We start from the raw sequence: 17,498 nt of genomic DNA, 5'->3' as shown, positions 1-17,498 counted from the left end.
AAAATCCATTATTTAAGTCATTTTTTTCTTTCAATTAATTAATGTTACCCATAAAAGGACTAGGTATCTAAAATAGCTATTTATCTTAATGCCATTTAATTATAGTTGATAAAGAGAAAAATATATTTTATCAATCTTCTGTACATCAAAATACAAATCGGCAAATTTCTTCCTGACATATATGCACTATAATTTAAAGGTATGTGAATTTTGTTCGAATTGAATCGAATCAAATAATAGAATTGGAGAAAAAAATATTAAATTATTCAAAAGGTCCGAATAGTTCTAACTAATCGGATTTTAAATCAAGTTATTATTACATTCAATTCGTCTTGGACGGTTCGAAATATCGAATAATTATTAATTAATCGTACACTCCTCGTATCGCTGTGAGCAGTATGTAATACTTTTTAAACGCCTCATATATTAGAAAAATTTATCCGGAATCAGAAAAATTCTGAAAATAACCTGTGGATAAAATTTCTGCGACCTGGTATCGCGATTTTCAACAGTTTCACAGCCAGTCTGTATGGAATTTTTCTCTTATGATAAATTGTTTGAGGAATTCAAATAGACTGATTCGATTCCATTTGTCTGGAATAATTTGAAGTTTTAAATATTTGAATTCCTATTTTAATGTCTGCTGGATGTTCAGTTTAGCAAGTAAAAGAAAATATCGCGAAATTATATAAAAATTGAGGAAATAATCAACAACAATAAATTGTCTTTTTTTTTTTAATTTTTTACATAAGCTTTTACCAATTTTTTTTTAACTATGTTAATGTAAGTCAAGCATATATAACGAATATATATTGAATTATAATGTCATTATACGTACTTGGATGCAAGTCACGTTCAACCGTGTGGTACTATCTCGAAATACGAGACGTTTGTGGCAGGCTCAGTTCCTTGACAGGTGATACAGGTGTAGAAAAGCTTTTATAATATGTCCTCAGATCTCAGACTTTTCTCAACTACCTCGAGACAATCTTCAAATGTCGACTCGTCTTCGTTTACCTTTTTCATCCTCCTTTATCTTTTATGCCTCAATGTACGTATATATGAGACATAAACAAAATATATTCTTTATTTCATTCGCAGCACTCTCCATCTCTTTTTTTTTCTACTCTCTGTACTTTCACGTCAGCGATAATCGTTTTGAATTTACGAGCAGACGATTGAGGCGAGAAAATAGCGAATATTAGACAAGAGCTTTAATCTTCCTCAATAGATTTTATGTCCTGAAAAGAGTTAAAAAGTTCATTCATATTTAATATTTAATATTATGTACGATATATATTTTTAAATGAAAAATTCTCAAGGACATTGAAATAATAAAATTGAGAGATAACTTTTTTATTACGAAAAAAAATTTAATAAATTTATCATAGTTTTTCGTTTCTCAAATCCTCTATTAATATTGTTCAAAGCATCATCGAAAGTAATGTCAAAGATCTTTTTATGTAAGGAAAGTATTAAAGAGTATATATAAAAGATCGGTGCGACTTTTCAAGTTAACTTTTCCAGGATTCCAGGTACCGGTGCCTTTTATTTGCTTTATTTTTATCTCCCTTTTTTTAACCTTTATTCAGCGACTTCTATTTCGCGGGATTATCAGGACTTGAGCTCTGACCCAAGGTATCGATTCTTTTGATAGTGATAGTGCTTCTCGTCAGTTCGTTCAGAGTATTTGCACTCTGATGCTCTCAATCAGTATAGTAGTAAAAACGTATATCATAAATCGCGTAATCTCCCTGACTGATAAATTTTATTTGTCGAAGAGACGTTAAACCCTAAATTCCAATCACAATAAATTTATAGATAAAAAAAATAGATGTGTATAATAATTATAATTAAGAGGTATAAAGATCTATTTATTGGGTATTCTATGATATAATTAGTTTTTAGCTGCTATTATTAGCCATCTTAGCAAATTAACCATTTATGTTCATAATTGATCTGACTGACAAAGACTTAGGCTTGACAACAATACAGTGTCAGTGGATTATATCAACAATACAATTCCAAATAGAACCAGCATACCAGGATATACTCAACTCATTGGTATCGGTTTCTGCGCTTTATTATACGCGCAGCTTCATGCTACAGTTATCGTTTATATACATATATATTTATATAAATGTAGTGGTGGAATATGCAAGACACCAATACACATCAGACAATCACAATAGTCGATTTTCTCAAGTGTATCATTTATTATCGTCCTTTGGTAAACTCAATTGTTACTAAAACTTTCATACAAGTAATTTATCCATTTTTTAATGAGATATTATTTTTGCGTTATTAAGTTACAACAATGTAATTGCATTATAATAAATTGGTTTTGAATAATGAACAGCATCTTCGAAATGTAAACGTACAAAGAATCCAGATCAAATGAATGAATGTTATCATGATTGAATTTAATTATATTTCCTATTAGAATGTTAAGTTAGATTATTTTTATTTTAACTTGACAAAAATTAACATTATTATTAAAGAATCAAATTTTTTACGAAATATTTCATTTATAATAATGATAAAAATAAATTTGTAACTCCACAAGAAGAAAAATAGTAATTTTTACGTATGCTTCTGTATCTAGAATAGTTTTTGAACTTACTGAAATCAAGATTATAACAATCGAACTAGCTTATCTGATTGTAGATTTTATCTTGTTACGGTTAAGTTAACTTTGACTTTGCAAAATCTGATCGGTAGATTTTTCCGATAGTTACCTTTGACGAACGCATTAAAAAATAAAATTGTTTTTTTCAAATAATTGTTGGGCAATATGTAAAATTTTTATGCTTGATGAATTTTCTGATCTTTGTCAACATGGTTTGAATCGATGTTCTGCTTTAATTTAAAAACTGTCTTAAGAGAAAGCTTTGAAAAATGACTGGTTCTTTAGTAGATTACATAGAAATCTAACTATTGCATTTGTCTTCATGTCGCAAGTTTTGGAAAATTACTTTATAATATCTCTTTCATCGTAGAGTATATTCAAAAAATAACATTTCAAAAGGTTATGTATGTGTGTATGTACTCTTGAAACATGAAATAGTGAAAATTCTCTTAAGTGATCATTCTTATTTGTAATTTTTGAAAAAATTATTTTTCTTTTTTACATTTTTTGAAAGTACATGTATCTACAAGTATAATATTATATTAAAATTTTTAAGTAATCGGACCAATATAACTATATCATTTTATAAAGTTCATGGGGATTTTCAAGTGAAAAAAAATCCAATTTTTAAACAGGTTTCGAAATCACTAACCCGATCTTAATGAAATTTAAACCGCATATTCTACATAGTAGTAGCTATCACACGAGTTACACGGAAAAAACGAGATTTAACTGCTTTCCATGTTGGACGGAACCTAGTTCCATCTATAGTGAAAAAAATTTACAAATGGTTACTACTTCTATGTAGACTGTAGTAGGTACAGTTTCCGTTTATTTCAGTCAATCCGAGATGGGGCTCAGAGCCATCTGAGATTTATTTGTCTCAGATGGTTGTCAGTACCGCGCGCATGCTCGTCAGTCCCATCTTACAAAGAAGTGGCGTCCATTTGGAATTTAACTAGAATCTATCTGCCGATAGTACCTATTTTAACATTATCATTTTCAAGTGCATTTTGCAATCAAATATATATGAATAATATGAATGAATAATAAGTATATTATAATGAATAATACAGATTATAATTTTATTCCAAATCAAAAAACTAAGCCTTAATAAGTATAAAAAAAAAATAAATTCAAAAGAAAAATTTTTAATTTAAAATTAAAAAATTAAAAAAAAAAATTTTAATTTCAGTGTGGTACTATTTTTTAAAACAAGATAAAGATTGGTATTCATCAACATCTTATTTTAAAAAATAGTACCACACTGAAATTAAAAATTTTTTTTTTATTTTTTAATTTTAAATTAAAAATTTTTTTTTTTAATTTTTAATTTTTTTTTTTTAATTTTTAATTTTTTTAATTTAAAATAAAAATTTTTTTTTTTTATTTATTTTTTTTTTAAACTTATTAATTTAAGGATTAGTTTTTTGATTTGGAATAAAATTATAATGTGTATTCTTCATTATAATATACTTATTATTCATATATATTTGATTGCAAAATGCACTTGAAAATGATAATGTAAAAATAGGTACTATCTGCAGATAGATTCTAGTTAAATTCCAAATGGACGCCACTTCTATGTAAGATGGGACTGACGAGCATGCGCGTGGTGCTGACAACCATCTGAGACAAATAAATCTCAGATGGCTCTGAGCCCCATCTTGGATTGAACTGAAATAAACGAAAACTGTACCTACCACAGTCTACATTGAAGTAGTAACCATTTGTAAATTTTTTTCACTATAGAAGGAACTAGGTTCCGTCCAACATGGAAATCAGTTAAATCTCGTTTTTTCCGTGTACAGCCAAATCTAAGATTTGATTTTTACTATTTTTCCAGGACTAAAAATTCTGATCAAAAGGCCCATTTTTCAGTTTTTTTTTTTTTTTTTTTTTTTTTTAATCTCAGTCATCTAGTTATTTATAAATGAATAATAATTTTCCTAGATCATGTCATAGCTACTTCTATAGTGAAGATAAATAATTTTGGTTTTTGTGTTTTAGTCAAACTGTTATCAAGTTATCATGTACGTCAGTGACATACCAACTTTTAGAAGAGCTCCGTTAGCCCGTTGTTTATTCGTGTAGAAAGTATAAAAAAAAATTAGAAAAACGGTAGACCCTGAAGGCCATCCGTGCAACTTCACGCTAATTTCATACCTAGATGCTTAAAATTGCACTAATGATGTTTTTGAGCTCTCCGAGCTCAAAAATACAATTTATGTGTTATTTTCAGTTCTCCAAGCTTAAAAGGATTGCTTCTCTATGCTTTTAAGCTCTTAGAGCTCAAAAGTCTTATAGAAGTTTGATAAAACACAATTTTTCAAATTTTCCAACTGCCATCACTTTCAATGAATTGACCGATTTTCACGCGGTTGGCAGCATTTAACACAGTTTTTTCAGCCTCATGAAGAATCTTCAAGTTCGAATTGATAAAACTAGGAAATTCGGAGTTATTCCGAACTAACACTTTTTTCGGTTTTTTTTCGTCAACGATAACTCACACACACACACACACACACACACACACACACACACACAGACATAGTGACAACCTCGCGGGAGTAGTCAGGGAAGCTTCCTATGACCTTCAAACGTCGAGATCTGATGAAAACTCGATTTTTGCAAAACGGGGTGAAAACAATAACTTCCCGATTTTTGAACATCTTCGATTTTCTTAGTGGGAAGTTAAAAATAAAGTTAGATATTTTTTGTGTTATTCAAGAGTGTATGTGTTGAGCCGAATAAATTTTATACCAATAACTTTAATAGTTTCTGTGTAAAAAAAAAAAAAAAAAAGAATTAATATTTGATTTTTTTCGAACGCTGGAACCATAATGATCCCCTAAATACGTGAATATTGACTAACTTGACTAACTTTGACTAACTTTTAGTGCCAATTGAATCGTATTGGTTCAATTCTCGCTTCAAAATAATTAAATATTCTGTCATTAACTTAAGGAAATTTTCTCTAATTTTTGTTTCGCTGAACATATATATGTAGATATGTGGATTAGATATCATCTTGTCATCACATAATTTAGATAGCAATCCACTAAAGATCGTAATGTGTAACTTGGTACAATTATTCTTTAAGTGATTACCTCAATCAAATTCACAAACGAGCATAACCGGTCAATTAGTTCCGATGTTACAGGGAAGTAACATTTCTTAATTACCAATTTGTGTTATTTTGATTGGTTTCCTATTTCAAATAATTTTTGAGAAAAAAAGTCTACTCTCTTTCTGTAAAAATGACGTTAATGTTGATCAAATAATTTTTACAGTTGATTCGTCGTTTATTCATGATATCCTGGAATATCTTATTCTAATTCAAAATTGGGTTAAGAATTTTTCCATTGTATTGCTAATGACTGCGAAGGTTAAGAATGAAATATTTAGAAAATTAACCTTAAATTCTAGCTGCCAGTTGGCACTTTTTTTTTATTTGAAAATTGTTTGTTTAAACTCGTCCACTGTGGAATATTTTATGGCTGGCTTGTAGAGTCGAATGCTTTTCCTGTTTATTTTTTTAATGTATTCAACGAGATTATTCGAGTAGAACATCATGTATGAGTATGTACAGCATTCGTATCTTTTGAGTAATGAAACACTATTCGTTCTTAATTGCAATCGATTTTAAGCGCTCGTTAACGTGACAACAAAATTACGAGCTCTATTAAATTAGAGAAAAGGATAGAGTCTTCATTCGATAGATATGATTTTATACCGTAAGAACTGTAAATTGAAATAAATCGTATTTACTCACGTAGAATTATATTGTTTTAGCTTATTCTACTTTTATTTCTCATCACATCTAGGATTATGAAAATTTTTAGTATTTTAACTAGATGTTAAGAGTGTATTTCTATTATTTTTCATTTTACTAATTGTGCTTTATATGTATATTCGTTGAAAGTAAATTAAATATTTTCTATTATTTTCTTTTCATTTATCTATTATTTTATTTTATATATTCAAAGTCTAAATTATTTATTTATTTTTTTTTTTTTTTTGGAATCTTACGCGTCAGCCTTCAGGCCTAGACACGTGGGATTTTTACTTCCCTTGGTACTATTTATAATATCAACTTTACCTCCTTTCCGCCGCTGTGGCCGACTTACAGTCTGTACCCGCATTTGCCTGTGCCCCACCCTTAGCACAGTGACCAAGGAAACCACCGAAACCTGGCCAGGGTACAGTCGGCAAGGGAGCAAACCTTGGAAATCGCAGAAAAATTGCGACTGCCAGGGCTCGAACCTACGCCTGAGCGACTGTTGTACGGACAGTTTAAGACTTAAACCGCTCGGCCACGCAATCGCCTAATTTATTTTTCTTTAATGAATTATTATTAAAATTGATTAATTATAATTTTTTGACTTTTTTTGAAAATGCTGACGTTAGTTTAAATGTAGTTGATTAAAAACCAGGGTCAGATGATATAAGTTCTTTTGAAGAGTGGAAATAATAATTTTGATTTCAAAATTTAATATTTTAAACTCAACTTTTGTTTTTTAAGATTTAATATTATAAATATCCTTTTTATTAAAGATGATAGACTGTAAGTTCATCAATTTTTATAACATTATCGATCAAAGTAAAAAAAAATAGTAGTAATTTAAAGAAACAATGTTGTTTTATAATTAATTAATTAAAGAAAAAAAATGTCTACTTAAATAATTTTAAACTTGATTTGTTTTTTTTTTTAATTCCAAAATTGAAATTTTTTCTCACAATAATTTAATGTATCCAGTTCCTTTTTAAAAAACAATGTACTTATTAAAGCACTCATTGAAGTAATAAAAATTACTTTCGTAAACTACAATAATTGTAAAGTAGCTTAATAATTTTTGTGATCTACAGTTTCTTTTCTCAAGTTTACTCTAGAGCACAATAAAAATTTGTATACTTTAAACCCTATTTGTTTTCCTAAATTCAATTTGAGTATCTATTACAGAAGAGTATCGAAGAATGGGAAATGGAGAATTTATATATCTAAAGATAAAACAAGGTGATTCCAGACGAAGTGTTGAAAACTTGAACGATGTAAGAGTTGGCTCATCTATAATCTGAAATTGTATTTTACTCCGTGCCACACGCTATCTTTTTCGTAATATGTACTTGCATTGGAACTCTAAGTTTCAATGTCTATTTAGGTAGTCAGAACGAGATAATTTCAAACCAATGCAACTGTTTGTGGATAGAAACAGATCGATTTCTTCCCGAGGGCAGAAACCGTCTGGTTTGTATCCACTAAACAGAGTGAGAATTATTTCAATCCTGTTGAAATTGCTATTGTTTATTGTAAGCTCAAATATAACCAATCCACTCGTCAGTCGGGAAATGCGTTATCAATCTTAGATTGTCTTGTTTCAGCGGAACTAAAAAAGTCTATCAGATTTGAAAAAATCAATTATTCAATATTTTATTCTTTCTTCAAGATAACACAGTCCAAATTAATTTAAAAAATTCACTATTTTCACTATACCAATTTTCATAGCAATCGATCATAAGTTAATATGATGCAACGCAAGAACCTTCGTCAAGAAAAAATACATATGCGTGCCAATTTTCATTGTGGTCGGTCGAATGATGTTAGAATTCAACGATCTTATAAATTGACACATAAATCCATTCTCATACATACAGATCATCAAAAATAATCTCCAATAGATTTCAGCTCGGTTTCAAGTAAAAAAAATTAGAAAAACGGTAGACCCTGAAGGCCATCCATGCAACTTCCCGCTAATTTCATTCTTAGGTGCATAAAACTGCACTAATGATGTTTTTGAGCTCTCCTAGCTCAAAAATACAATTTATGTGTTATTTTAAGCTCTTCGAGCTTAAAAAGATAGCTTTTCTATGCTTTTGAGCTCGAAGAGCTCAAAAGTCTAATAGAAGTTTCATAGAACAATATTTTTTTAATTTTCAAACCGCACTAACTTTTGAATGAATCAACCGATTTTCACGCGGTTGGCAGCATTTGACGCAATTTTTTCAGCTTCATGAAGAATTTTCAAGTTTGAATTGATAAAACTAGGAAATTTGAAGTAATTCCAAAAAAACACTTTTTTCGGTTTTCTTTCGTTCATGATATCTCTTGAACGAATTGACCAATTTTGACCAACTTGACGGCGATCGACGTAATTTTTTCATGCTAATAGCTGATTAGTTTTTGAAATTGATCAGTGGATACGTTTGAAAGTTATTCCAAAAAATGTCGGAGTTATGTTAAAAAAACACTTGTTTCCAAATATTTTATCGAGGATATCTCTCGAACCAATCAACCGATTTTTACGTTCTTGGCGGCAATCGACGCGGTTTTTTAAGTTCTAAAAATTATACTATATCATAAAAAACGATCCGAGAAGAAATGAAGTTATGTCAAAAAAACACTTTTTTCGGTTTTCTTTCGTTCACGATATCTCTCGAACGAATCAACCGATTTTGACCGGATTAGCGACGATCGGCGTGGTTTTTCAAGTTTAAGGGCGTATTAGTTTTTGAAGTTGATCGATAAAGCCGTTTAAAAGTTATTCCAAAAAAACCACTTTCAAAAAAAAATTTTTCCTCATTTTTTTTGAGATTTTTTAAAATTTCTCAAAATCTATCGGTCCGAATCGGTTCAAATTCACAGGAAATCTAAGTTTAAGGGAACTCTTTAGAACGCCGTTTAGTAGATTCCGATCGGTTTAGTCGTTCAAAAGTTATAAGCGAGTCACATAGTTACACACACACACACACACACACACATACAGACATAGTGACAACATCGCGGGGGTGGTCAGGGAAGCTTCCTATGACCTCAAAACGTCGAGATCTGATGAAAACTCGATTTTTGCAAAACGGGGTGAAAACAATAACTTCCCGATTTTCTTAGCGGGAAGTTAAAAATTAGAAAAACGATTGACCTTCAGGGCCATCCCTGCAACTTCCCGCTAATTCCATACCTAGGCGCTTAAAATTGCACTTATGACGTTTTTCAGCTCTTCGAGCTCAAAAATACAATTTATGTGTTATTTTGAGCTCTCCAAGCTCAAAGAGATTGCTTTTCTATGCTTTTGAGCTCTTCGAGATCAAAAGTCTGATAGAAGTTTAATAAAACACTATTTTTTTGAATTTTTAAACCGCAATAACTTTTGAATGAATGAACCGATTTCCACGTGGTTGCCGGCATTCAGCGCAGTTGTTTAAGCCTCATAAAGAATTTTTAAGTTTAAATTGATCGAAGTAGAAATTTCGGAGTGATTCTGAAACAACACTTTTTGCGGTTTTCTTTCATTCACGATATCTCTCGAAGGAATCAACCGATTTTGGCCGGATTAGTGGTGATCGACGTGGTTTTTGAGGTTCAAGAGCTGATACGTCTTTAGAGTTTATCGATAGAGTTGTTTAAAGTTATTCCAAAAAAACCAAATTTAAAAAAAATTCTGTTTCTCAGTTTTTTGGAGATTTATCAAAATCTATCGGTCCGAATCGGTTCAAATTCACAGGAAATCTAAGTTTGAGGGAACTCTTTAAAATACCGTTTGGTAGGTTCCGATCGGTTGGTCGTTCAAGAGTTATAAGTGGGTCACATACTTTCACACACACACACACACACACACACACACACACACACACACACACACACACACACACACACACACACACACACACACACACACACACACACACACACACACAGTGACAACATCGCGGGGGTAGTCAGGGAAACTTCCTGTGACCTTAAAACGTCAAGATCTGATAAAAACTCGATCTTTGCAAAACGGGGTAAAACCATTAACTTGTTGATTTTTGAAAATCTTCGATTTTTTTAGCGGGAAGTTAAAAATCTGGAAAACGGTTGACCTTGCAGGCCATCCCTGGAACTTCCCACTATGTACAAAACGCTTGAAAAATGATCTACACCGAAGTTTTGAGCTTTTCGAGCTCAAAAACCCAACTTTTATCTTTTTCGAGCTCTTCGAGCACGTAATTTTAGTGCCCATGTAGGAACTGCCATAGTTGAATGACAGGGCTTTACCTAGCCCAGTACTGGGCAACCAAGCTTGGCGCACCGATATTGGCTCATGCTTGGGCCAAGACTGGGTATAGTAATCAGCCCTTGGCCAACCCAATGATTACCCGAGCCTGGGCCAAGACTGGTTCGCCATAGAATGGCCGACGCAAAAGAACCCAGCTTTGAGCCTAGTCTGGGCAGCCAAACCTTGGTCGACTCAATGATTACCCGAGCGTTAGCTAAGACTGGAAAGCCTAGCCATGGCTGTTGAATGACAACCCAGACTTGAGTCAGAATTGGGTCACCTAGCCTTGGCCATTCAATGGAAAATCCAAACTTAATTAGTCAGTAAGTAATAGAATTTGGAACAGTCAATATTTATTGTTTAACAAATATTTGTTAGCAAATGCTAAAATTGAAAATTTATTATTTAACAAAAACAATTACATATCGTCAAGATTGATATGGTCTTAAAAAAATTAAAATATAATAATTTACAGTTAAATTTTTAATATTCATAATTTTAAACATTAAAATTTATAATAAGATATTAAATGGACAAAGTCTGAAGTAATTTAAGAACTTGACTTTTGCATTTTTAACTTCCCGCTAAGAAAATATTGGTTGTACCCAGTTTTTCGAAAATCGAGTTTTCATCAGATCTCGACGTTTTGAGGTCCTAGGAAGCTTCCCTGAATGTTTTCGCGATAATTTCCGTGTGTGTGTGTGTGTGTGTGTGTGTGTGTGTGTGTGTGTGTGTGTGTGTGTGTGTGTGTGTGTGTGTGTGTGTGTGTGTGCGTGCGTGTGTTTATGTATGTATGTATGTATGTAACCTTTTTATAACTTTTGAACGGCTCGATCGATTTCATCGCGGTTGGTGCTATTCGAAGGGGTTTGATCAAACTTAGATTTTGAATACACTTTAGACCAATTCGGACCAGTAGATTTTGAGAAATCTTAAAAAAACTACCAAAAAAAATTTTTTGAAATGTGGTTTTTTTGGAATTACTTTTAAATGGCTTTACCGATCAATTCCAAAATCTAATCAGCTTTTAAGATCAAAAAACCACGTTGATCACTGCAAGCCCGGTAAAAATCGGTTGATTCGTTCGTGAGTTATCGTTGTCGAAAGAAAACCGAAAAAAGTGTTTTTTCGGAATAACTTCGAAATTCCTGGCTCGGTCGATTTAAACTTGAAGATTCTTCATGGGGCTTTAACAACTGCGTCGAATGCCGCCAACCGCGTAAAAATCGGTTAATTCATTCAAAAGTTATTGTCGTTTGAAAATTCAAAAAATTGTGTTTTATTAAACTGCTATTAGAGTTTTGAGCTCTAAGAGCTCAAAATGACACAAAAATCATATTTGTGAGCTCGAAGAGCTCAAAAACGTAATGTGTAATTTTTAGCGTTTAAGTACAAAATGAGCGGGAAGTTGCAGGGATGGCCTTTAGGGTCAACCGTCGTCCTAATTTTTTTAGTTAATAAATATTAGTAAAAAATAGTTAATTTTCATCAAAACACATTAAATAACATAAATTATATAAATAATAAATCATCGCACTCCGTCATCATATAGATTTAACTTATAACAATGATGAGATGTGAGTCATCATATCGGGCGTACGGCGTAGGGATTAGTTATCGGTCTGACGTTGTATTTTAGTATCGACGCCGCCATGTGACAAAAGTCGCGCGGAACCCTATTTTCAACATTAAATAAAAATTATTGTTTTTCAAGCTAGAATTCCGGGAGTCGAGACTTTTTTTAGAAATTTCCTCCTCTTGAAGGATCTTTTTTCCGATTTTTGTTATCACCAATAGTTATTGAGTTATTTTCGAAAAACTGAGTTTTTTTATTTTGGTTATATTTTTTGTTAATAATAAATTGAAATTTTCATCAAAAAAATTAAAAAACAACACTATTTTCAGAATTTAATTCCGCATCGACTGAGTGATTGTTCATATTTTTATCGCGATTTCTAAGATTTTTATTAGCAAATTTACACAGGGTTCTCACAAAATTTTCGTTACTATGTATACATAGTATATGTATACATAGTACTATGTATACATCGTACACGAAAAAAAATTAATAGTAAATGCAACATGATGTAGTCTTGGTAAATGAACATGATGAAATCATGTTGCCGCCACATGATTTGTCATGCTTCGGCTACATGACAAATCATGTGGCTGCAACATGAGAAAATCATGTGACAACAACATGATTTGTCATGTTTCGGTTACATGACAATCATGTTGCGGTAGCATGAGAAAAATCATGTGGCAGCAATATGATTTTCATGTAACCTTAATAGCATAAAATTAAGCTGCAACAACTAAATACAGTAGAACCTCTATAAATCGAACTCCAAGGGAGAGGCAAAAAAATTTGAGTTAGGGAGATGACAGACAGCAAGGAAAAAGTCAAATACATACACGTACAAAAATTCAAGTTACATATATAATCAACATATTTATTCAAAAAACTTATTGGAAAAAGTCAGTAATTCTTTTTTTGCTTTCAATAAAGCTATTCTTTATCTTTAGCTTTTTTTAACTAATCTTCACTGCTTTGAGCACTCGTAGTTGTTCAGAAAGACTAAGAGTTTTTTGTTTTACACTCATTGCTTAGTAATTTTTTCACGCGGAGCTGTCAAAATTAATGTATATTGTAGTGAATTCTAACTAAGTCTAACAGTATGATAATTTTACAATCGTCAACAGAAAACCTGATGTCATCTAGAAATTCCATTACCATTTCGTAGAACTGGTCATCCTGATAAGATATTTACATACGATAATAATTTTAAATTCGAGATGAAGAGGTCCAAGTGTATATATTCGAGTTATGAAGGGTAAAAATGTACAGAAATAGCTTGTAGGGACTCACTAATTATTTCGACTTATAGAGGGTAAAAATTTCGAGCAACGAAGGTTTTACGGCTCGAAGGGAAGGGAATGAAACATTTCTTCGAGTTGCGGAGGTTTTCGACATATCGAGGTTCGACATAACGAGGTTCTACTGTATTAATAAACCATTACAAACTCAATTTGTTTTAATATAAATTTTTTGAAACTCGACAAAAATATGGTTATAATATTATAATTTTTAACTTCCCGCTAAGAAAATCGAAGATTTTCAAAAATCGAGAAGTTATTGTTTTCACCCCGTTTTATGAAAATCGAGTTTTCATCGATTCTCGACGTTTCAAGGTCCTAAGAAGCTTCCCTGACTATTCCCGCGATGGTGTCTGTATGTCTGTATGTGTGTGTGTGTGTGTGTGTGTGTGTGTGTGTGTGTGTGTGTGTGTGTGTGTGTGTGTGTGTGTGTGTGTGTGTGTGTGTGTGTGTGTGGATGTATGTAAACCTCTCGTAACTTTTGAACGGCTTGACCGATTTGATCGCGGTTGGTGCCATTCGAAAGGGATTGACTGAACTTAGATGTTTAACATACTTTGGAACGATTCGGACTGGTAGATTTTGAGAAATTGCAAAAAAACTACAAAAAAAAATTTTTTTTAAAGTGGATTTCTTGGAATAACTTTTAAACGGATTCACCGATCAATTCCAAAAACTAATCATCCCTCAACTTAAAAAAACTACGTCGATCGCCGCCAGTCCGGTCAAAATCGGTTGATTCGTTCGTGAGTTATCGTTGACGAAAGAAAACCGAAAAAAGTGTTTTTTTGGAATTACTCCGAAATTTTTTGTTCTATCAATTTAAACTTGAAAATTCTCCATGAAGCTCAAAAAACTGCGTCGAATGCCACCAACCGTGTGAAAATCGGTTCATTCATTCAAAAGTTATTGTGATTTGAAAATTCAAAAAATAATGTTTTATCAAACTTCTATTAAACTTTTGAGGTCGAAGAGCTCAAAATCATGGAAAAGCTATTTTTTTGAGCTCGGAGAGCTCAAAAAAACACAAATTGTATTATTGAGCTCGAAGAGCTCAAAAACGTCATAAGTGCAATTTCAAGCGTTTAGGTATAGAATTGGCGGGAAGTTACAGGGATGGCCTTCAGGGTCAACCGTTTTCCTAATTTTTTATAAATTAATTGATATGTTAACTGCCAAAAAAACGGTACTTCTACCCTATCCTAAAGGTAAAATATTCTTGATTGAATATGTTAGATTACATTAAATATTTTTATCAAATCCATATTAATTTTCTCCAGTTTATCTACTATTAGCAGTTTAGCAATTACATTATCCATTTACTTCTAAACTAAATTGTCCACAATAAATATTGATTTAAAATAATTACATTTCTCTCTTTCTATGTTTATCAATATTAGGTTAATAAACAAGCATATTTTATACAATCTTTCGATTTAGACTTAAATAAATATAATTATTTTACCCGAGTATATCGTTTTAAATTTATGGTTTATATAATTATATAAATAATAGTATATTGTATTGTGGACTAAATTTCTTAATCATCATTTATGAACTATTTGTACAAATGAGTTTTTTTAATTAATGTTTTATACCTGGATATATGTAGTTTGTAACTTCAACTGAAAATAAAGTATAAAAAAAAGTAACTAAATTTATTTGTTATTTGTTTTTGTTTTGCACAAAGCTACGCATGGATTATTTATTTTTTTCTCTACTGCTTTTATATCACATACAAAACAATGTAAACTATTTTTGTGAAGAAAATAAGATTTTTTTTTTTTTTCAAAACATGATATTTACAATAACGAGAGTTTTTTTAAATGAAATTTATTTGATGTAATTTCATAAAGTAATTCCGTGAAAATTTCATGCACAAATAAGTTTTATGTAATCTAGGGAATATATTGCTCAGTAGAATGCGCATTCAATCAAATTGTATCATCTACCATTCTCCTATCAAGTTGATTACAACATTGATGTTCTCGGCACCAATTCGTTTCATTTTCAAATATGATAACTTTATACATAAATGCATTATTTATTTGTTTAATCAAATCTTTTTAACCTGCGATGAAAATTAAAATATTACATTATTAGTATAAATTAAAAAAAAAAAAAAAATTAAAAACGTATAGAATTAAATTTTTATCGATTTTATAACAGAAAACGTTAGCAGATAATTTACAACAGAATTATTGATGAATGAATAAATTACTTATGTCACAGATATTAGCATAATTGACTTAAAAAAATTCATAGAATATCTTATTTTCAATTCACATATATTGCAAATTAAAAATTGATTTTTAATCCTTTGTGATTTCTATTGGTGGTAAAGTATTGAAAATGAAATCTGAACTTTTGATCTTTCTAATTTGAGCTCAATCTCGTACAAAAATACAAATAAAATTTCAAATCGATAATAATGCATATAACGGTTTTTTTAATGCATTTCAATAGTAAACCTTCATGACATTTATTTATTTATTTATCAACAGTTATGCCAAGGCCTCATAAGCCGAATGGCAAGTTAACAAAATACATAATCATCATATATTCACATTTATAATAGTATTGTTTAATATATAAATTTACATTTATAGAATTTAGAATTTAAGGAGCAAATTATATTTTTTAGTCATTTTTAACTAAAATTTAACTTATACCCAACAAGAAATTTGTTTGGGATTTCTCAGGGTATATCTGGACCCCATTCGGTCCTGATGGAGCATTCCCAATTAGTAAATCCCAATAAGGACCCAAGAAGAACCCAATTTGGAAATCCTAATCGTAATAAAAAAATTTTCGAGTTCGAGCCCAACTCACGTCAAGGATTTTTTCTATTGATAATTCCATTTCAATATTCAAATTAAATTCGCTAATGAGTTCTAATATGATATGAGTATCTTTCTAAATTATTTTTGATTTTTTCGGAAATCACAATATTTTTTCTTCTAAAATTTAGATTAGGTTCTGATGGGAATTTCTCCAGGACTTAAGAGGGATTACCCAATAAAAACCCAACAGGGTTTTGCGTTACTTCCCAATGTGCGGACCCAAGAGGGGAACCCAATGAGGACCCAATCGGTGTTACTTTTAAATTTATAGTCGGGTATTTGAAAAGAAAGAAAAAAAAAACATTAAAGCTAATAGAAAAAGCTTTAAGTTATTCTCACTTTTCGTTTTATGATATTTTTACTCATTTTATCAGGTATTAGAGTGTGTCGATAGATGTTAAATTTTTTCCACCGATTCTTCAGGCAATCAATCGGATTAAGTTAAAACATGAACAGAGTCAATCAATAAGTTTATGAAAGGTAGTAGTCACTTTAAGCTTTCAAAAGAAATTTAAGTGCTTCTTTCATGACGGTTTTTTTAGAAAATACTTCTAGAAATAGAGAGAATTAGCTTATTTCTCAAAAGACTTTAATCTTTTCGATATTCATTTATTTTTTGATGTTTGATCGTCAAAATAGAAAAAAAATTTTTTTTTTTCATCAACTTACTTAAACATGATTAAATTTCAGAAGTAATAATAAAAAATTAACTCTTATTCCGGTTGCCGGATGGCCTTTTTTAAGCTTTTTGCCTCAGGATATGTATTGTCAGGTCGATTCAGCGTCAATTAAGTTCGCGGTAATTGACATCAGGTGGTTAAAAATGTTAAATCTGAAAGAATAAAAAAAAAAAACTGAATAGTTTTTCTAAAAAGTTTAGTTTTTGATCATAAAATCAGTTTTAGCTAAAAAATAATTTTTCACTTTCATCAATCACACTTGAAAGAAAACAAAATCATTATGAAGTGGAGAAAGTCACTCTTGATTAGAGAATTTGATTATATCTATGAGAGATAATAATATATTTTTGAAACAAAAAACAATCGTGAGCGGTCGAAGATGTGGGTCTCTTTATTAATCTTTATTAATCAAGAAGTCGGAATTGAATATAAGAAA

General features: G+C 30.8%; 1 protein-coding gene across 2 annotated transcripts in view; it reads right to left on the bottom strand.

The window, feature by feature from the left end:
• Positions 1-17,498, bottom strand: part of LOC123268928 (voltage-dependent calcium channel gamma-4 subunit) — a 56,218-nt gene that overhangs the window by 34,683 nt on the left and 4,037 nt on the right. The window contains exons 2-3 of one of the 2 annotated variants that reach the window (XM_044734390.1): positions 17,052-17,214; positions 839-1,241 (exon numbers count right to left, since the gene is read on the bottom strand). The gene's annotated coding sequence lies outside the window, so the exon portion shown is untranslated. The remainder of the gene's footprint in view (positions 1-838; positions 1,242-17,051; positions 17,215-17,498) is intronic. The other variant, XM_044734389.1, reaches the window with a different exon arrangement.

Source organism: Cotesia glomerata, linkage group LG7, assembly GCF_020080835.1.
Source record: "Cotesia glomerata isolate CgM1 linkage group LG7, MPM_Cglom_v2.3, whole genome shotgun sequence".
Lineage (NCBI taxonomy): Eukaryota > Metazoa > Arthropoda > Insecta > Hymenoptera > Braconidae > Cotesia > Cotesia glomerata.
This window is presented reverse-complemented; position numbering and strand designations above follow the sequence as displayed.